This window comes from Octodon degus, unplaced genomic scaffold (genome assembly GCF_000260255.1).
Source record: "Octodon degus isolate 3935 unplaced genomic scaffold, OctDeg1.0 scaffold00085, whole genome shotgun sequence".
In the NCBI taxonomy this organism is placed as follows: domain Eukaryota; kingdom Metazoa; phylum Chordata; class Mammalia; order Rodentia; family Octodontidae; genus Octodon; species Octodon degus.
The window spans coordinates 3,099,141-3,105,140 of NW_004524661.1; the positions used below are offsets into that span (position 1 = coordinate 3,099,141).

Consider the following 6,000-nt stretch of genomic DNA (forward strand, 5'->3'; position numbering starts at 1 on the left):
CTTGTTTGTTTTATACCTATAAAGTTCAACTTTGTTTAATTATGCATGATGTACAATGCTTCAGTTTTGAAAACACAATTTTTTTCCATTTCATCTTTACTTCAAGATGACAGTGTATAAAAGAATAAAAATGTATTTTCTGTTGTACTTCATTTCTCAGTTTAGATCTCTTTTTTCCCTTCTCTTCTGGAATCAGCTTACAATTCATAATTAAGAATCTGTGGAAGATATCATTTTTGAATGGTTTATTAAATAATTTATTTCATCTTCATGGTTATTTAGAGGGGACTTTTTTCCTCAAATAATAATATTTTATAACATAAGCTCATTTGTTTTAATAATTATCTCCTCACAAGAGATGAACTATTCATTCTGTTGTTAATCTTTCAAATTTGGTAAGTAATCTGAACTGATATACTTAGATTTGCAATCTTAAATGGGAAATAAAAACATGAAGCTAAGCATTTCTGTTCTCTTTCTTCACCAATATGAAATGCCTACTCCTTTCTTAGATGTGTGTGCTATACAGGGAGGTGAATGACACAAAAGGAAACCTCAAGTATCCTTAAGGAATCTTCCTCTCACCTCCTCAAGATTTCATTAGGTGTCTCCACTGTTCTGCATATCACTTATGGGCCTAACTAGATTAATAAACGAAGATTGAATCTGTTGGCTTTGTGTTTTCTACCACTATGTGATGGTACTGTTTTTCTTTGTAGTCAATATTGTGTCCCATTGTTTAGCATATAGTGTGCAATGAAATGTATTTGTAATTAGAAGTGTTTGTATATTGAAAGAAAAAAAAAAAAGAATGACACTGATCTAACCCCAAATAACATTGTTGTAGCTACAATAAAAGTCTTTCCTAATTTGCAGTTCTTAAAAACTGATTCCTATCCACTGTCTTCCAAGGGGACACTATTATATTTACCTATATTACCTCAGAAAAATGTCCAGAATCAGAATAAAAGTTTTCTCTTTTTTTTGGCCTTAAAATCTGATCATCTCATCCTACCTGATCCATACTCACTCAAAATGAAAAAAGTTGAAGATCTAGCACTCTCTTAATCTAGACACATACAAGACATATATAGACATTGTCCCTTTCCTCAAATTTTGCTAAGGATACATAGCATGAAATGCTTAAGGAGCAAGATGAAGAATTACACTTCAACATTTAATGGATTTAGGGCTAGACAGACCTAAGGTTAAATCTTATGCATGCTACTTCCTACCTATGTATTCTTACTTGAATTGCTTTACTACAGAATTGGAGTTCAAGGGGCCATTGAGATAGCTCAGTGGTGTAAAGCACCTTCTTCGGCAAGCTTAGGCAACCGCAGAGACCGTGGTTTGATCCCCAGCACCACATGCCACGCCAGCCTGCCTTAGGGCAGGTTGAGCTGGCTACAAAAAAAAAAAAAAAAAGAACAAAAACAGAATTGGGGTTCATAACACCATTGTAGATTATTTTCAGGCTTACAAGTTACAATTAATGTAAAAAGTTTATCATAATGTTTGGCATGTAATAAACAATAAATGAGTGCTAGCACAATTATTTAACTAAATTTTAATAGATATGACCCAGTTACTAAGAACTGGAAATGCAGATTCTTGAATAGAACACTGAATAGGGATCAGAACAGGGGCTCAGAACAGAAAGAACAATATGATCCAAGCTGAAGACAGTGAGTCAGATGACAAAAGAGTACTGTGGGGGCCCAAACTAGAGATTAGGTAAAGTTAGATAATGCAGGACCACAAAAGCCTAAGAATGCTGGTCTCATGTAAATCTTTAAGTGGGAGGTGCCCTATGAAAAAGCATTGCTTAAGATTTGTCTACCAAAAAAAAAAAAAAAAAGATTTGTCTACCTGCCAAGTATTTCACAGACCAGAGACAAAGAGAGCAGGCTTTATCATTCTTAACCCCATACCATGAGCTTCACAGACATCTATGTAGTTTCTTACTTCTCTAATTCTTTATTTATTCAGTTTGAAATTTCTGTTTTCCTAAACTGAGAGTGCCCCCAGTTCTCAGACACACTTCTCTGGGGGAGTTCATCAACTCACAAGAATTCAATTAAATATGTACCAAAGCCAGAGTTTCAAAAGCAAATACTAAACACAGAGCAGAAATTGGTTTTGAAATTGTCTCATTGCTATTTGTTTCTCAATAAAATTAATAATAAAAAATAGAGCAGAAACCCTCTAATCACTTCAGTTGTATTACTGAAGAAAAGCAGACATGAGAATTAAAAAGAAAAATTGAATTGATGACAAAATAGTGACAATTTGGGGTTTCTTTTCTTTGAACCAGATGAAGTCCAAAGTTAATTATATAAAGATACAATGCATCAGCTCAATGGCACATCCAGTCACTGTTGTCCCCTCTTAATGTGCTAATGAACTATATCCCACTAATCATTAACTTCAAAAGTCAGAGAGCCATTTCTTTCCTTAAATAATTGGAGAATCTTTAATTTATGGACTTATTAAGTCCCCTTGTATTTTCTGTTTAGCCACTATTTGGAAAAAGTTCCATAAGTTTTATTTACAGCATAGAAAGTTGATTTTTCATTTTCCCTGAGCTTAAAGGAAACTTTTACATTTAAATATTTTAGAAATGCTCATATCTTATCAATATCCCAATGAAACAAACACAGTGCCAACAACCCTCCCCCCCAAAAAAAAAGTCCTCAGAACAAAAGAAAACAAACCCAATTGTCCTCTTCAGTATTTAACTTTCTAGGCCAAAGAGATCTAAGATGTTATAATATTGATTTCCAGGTCTACATATTTCTGAGCTTTGCTCTAAAAACTCAGACTAAACAATTTTTCAATTTTTTCAAAAATTATTTCATACACTATACGGACAATAACACATATACCTTGAAAGTCAATGGAGAGTTTTTGAGTAACACTGACAAACTCCCTAATATAGTACTCATTACCCAATAAGTACTTTGTAAATACTAAAGGTTTTTTAATCAAGAACAAAACTTGCATATCTAGATAGTAGGCTTATAAAACGTTAGAACCTTTTATGAAGTAGTGCAATGCTTTTTTTAATGAGAAACGATATGCAAACCACCATTTGCATTAAATCACTCTGTGTGCAATATCTGTGGCCAAATATCTGTTTAGGCAACTTAAATTTTGATGTCTGAGAATAAATTATTAGGAAGGGGAAAAATACCCTCTTAACTACATACCAGGACACACTGTACCTAAATTAAAAGTAACTATTCTCTTTTCGGAAATCCTAAAAGCCCAAGTTTTTTAATGCATTCCTTCTTACTACAAAAAATTCTCAACCATTTTGAGAGCTTTTTAAAACTCCAATATGGCTGACAGTGGAAGGCGAACATAAAAGCAGATGGTTAGGACAGTCAGAGTACAAAAAAAACCAAACCAGGGGGCATGGCCCTAGATCAGGCCTTTAAGTGGCTGCTTCCACAAAGCTCTCAGCCTCAGGTTGCTGGAGTTCGAACCTCACAACTCTCCCGCTGGCCAAAAGTGCCCTGAAGCCATTCGAGGAACAAAAAAACAAAACAAAACAAAACAAAACAAAAAAAAACAAACCAAAAAAAAAAACAAAAAACAGGTGCTTAGCAAAACAGAAAGCATTTGCCCGTTTGCCAAAGCTGCTGGGTTTTCCTTGCATACCCCTTACCCACCTCTTTCACATCTGCTCTTCAGAGGATGAAGACAATGTACAAATCAGAAGTTTATCAAGGAGATTTATTATTTTAAAATGAGATTTCTACTGGATTCTCTCACTATTTTAGAGATGTGGAATTTATCTTTCTTTAAAATTAAGATATATTCTTTAGATAATTTTTAGGCAATTATTTTTAAAAGAACACAATAAAAGGATACTAAGGACTTTGCTGCTCAAGTGTGATAAAACAAATTACTATAAATCAGCTTTGAGAAACAAAAAGAATCATTTCCTCTTTCTATACATAGAACCAAGCTGCACATTTTAAACAGAAATTTATTATTTCTCACAAAACCTCACATTTTGGCTTGCCTCGGAACTAAGCTAGAGACTTTAAAGGAGATTATGATTTAATTTAAAAGGCGTCTGAAAACACAGTCAGCTAAAAGAATACAATTGACAGTCATGCAATGAAAGAACAGATATACACAATACAACTTCCTGCTCAAATTATCCATCCATCCATCCATCCATCCATCCATCCATCCATCCATCTATCTTTCCAACAATCCATCTATTCATCTATCCTTCCATCATCTTTAAAGAGAATTTGTGAAAATTCAGCAAAATTTAAATATCAATAAGAGTAGCATAAAACATCCAGGGTGTTTCTAAAAGATAGGGATTATAACAGTGCATGCTGGCAGATACCAAACTAGAAAAGACTTTGTAGAGTGGCCAGAGAAGTGAAGATGATTTTATAGAATTGGTGAATTCCATATGTAAAGTTAGATAGTTTGGTCAGAGTTCTTTACTAGCAATCTGCTTCTTAGTTGACTCACTGTTTTTACTACTTCACTTGTGTGTACTGGAGTTCTAGAGACAAGGATCATGACAATGATGACAATATGAGTAGTTATCATTTACTGAGTGATCATTAAGATGAAGCAGTATGTTAAGTACTTCTCTTATTTAATCAATTTAGGGTAATTTTATAAACTAGATTAATACCACAAATTTATCACTAAAGAAATTGAGGGCTAGAGAAGTTATGCATCTATTAAGTTACATAGTTTGCACAAAACAAAACTGGGACTTGAAAACAAGTCAGAATAATGTCAAAGACTACATTCTCAACTAGTTACCTTTATATATGATTATGAATTGCTCTGAAAGACACCTCTGTAAGTACATCAATACTAGACAGGATACTTCACGAATTTGTGTGTCATCCTTGCACAGGGGCCATGCTAATCTTCTTTATATCGTTCCAATTTTAGCATATGTGCTGCCAAAGCAAGCACAATACTAGATAGGATAAAATTACAAAATTGCTTACAAAGAAAATCTGATAGCCTCAGAAATGGTTTCATATTCATTTACCAAAAATTCACATCCTTTAAGTAGTTTTCTCTACATACTAAAGTTCTATTACTAAAGTCATCTGTATCTGAGACTAAATTTTACTCTTTTAAAAATCTATTTTTATGTATTTATTTATTTGGTACTATGCAGCTCAGGCTTGTAGCGATCCTCCTAAGTCTCCCCAGTGCTGGGATTATAGGCATGCGCTATCACATCTGGTTTCAGTGGCTGGTATGGCGGCATGGCATGTGGTACCAGGGGATAGGATCCAGGTCCTTGTGCTTGCTAGGCAGGTACTTAGACCATTGAGCTATCTCCCCAGGCCCCTTGTTTTTCTTAAGTTGCTTAAAAGTGCATCATAATTTTCCTTATTCTTCCACGTTTTTTCTTAGCTATTAACATAAAATAATTCAATCATTGTATTTCTTGTTCTCTTTATTTTATTTTATTGAGAAACAAATATTAATGAGAGTTTCAAAGCTAATAGGAAATTTTCAATAATTAATACATTGTACATTGTTATCTTCTTAGTGGTTATCCATAGTACAAGAAGCAGACAGGATATCCTGTCCAAACACTATTACTACAAATCTTTCTTCTCATTGAATTAAGCAAAAGTAGCTGTATATTTATCCTAACTATTCTGAATATACAGATACAAAATGGTCCTTCCTTTGTATCCCCCTTTTTTGTTTAGTCCTGTCAGAGGTGGGAATTCTATTGGCATCTAAATACTATAAGTGCTTGAATTCAAAACAATCCAACACAGTCCAGCAGTCCACGATAGTAGTGGGTTATCTGCAGAAGTTGTTGACTAGAGCCTTTTACAGCTCAGCATATTAATATGGCTTTACTTTATATACCTTATTTTTATACTTTCCTGCTGGATGGTTAAGACCAAGATAAAAGACCTATATAACAAGAAATGTAACTTTTGTATCTGATAAGGTCAGTCAAGTCCCTCAGGATTTATC

General features: G+C 33.8%; 1 protein-coding gene and 1 non-coding gene across 3 annotated transcripts in view; both read right to left on the reverse strand.

Moving 5' to 3' along the window:
• The window catches only part of Ranbp17 (RAN binding protein 17), a 390,835-nt gene that overhangs the window by 119,783 nt on the left and 265,052 nt on the right, over nt 1–6,000 (reverse strand). The gene's annotated exons all lie outside the window — the stretch shown is intronic.
• Nucleotides 4,859–4,965, reverse strand: LOC111818278. The gene has a single exon (XR_002822296.1). It is a non-coding gene; the product is annotated as a U6 spliceosomal RNA (small nuclear RNA).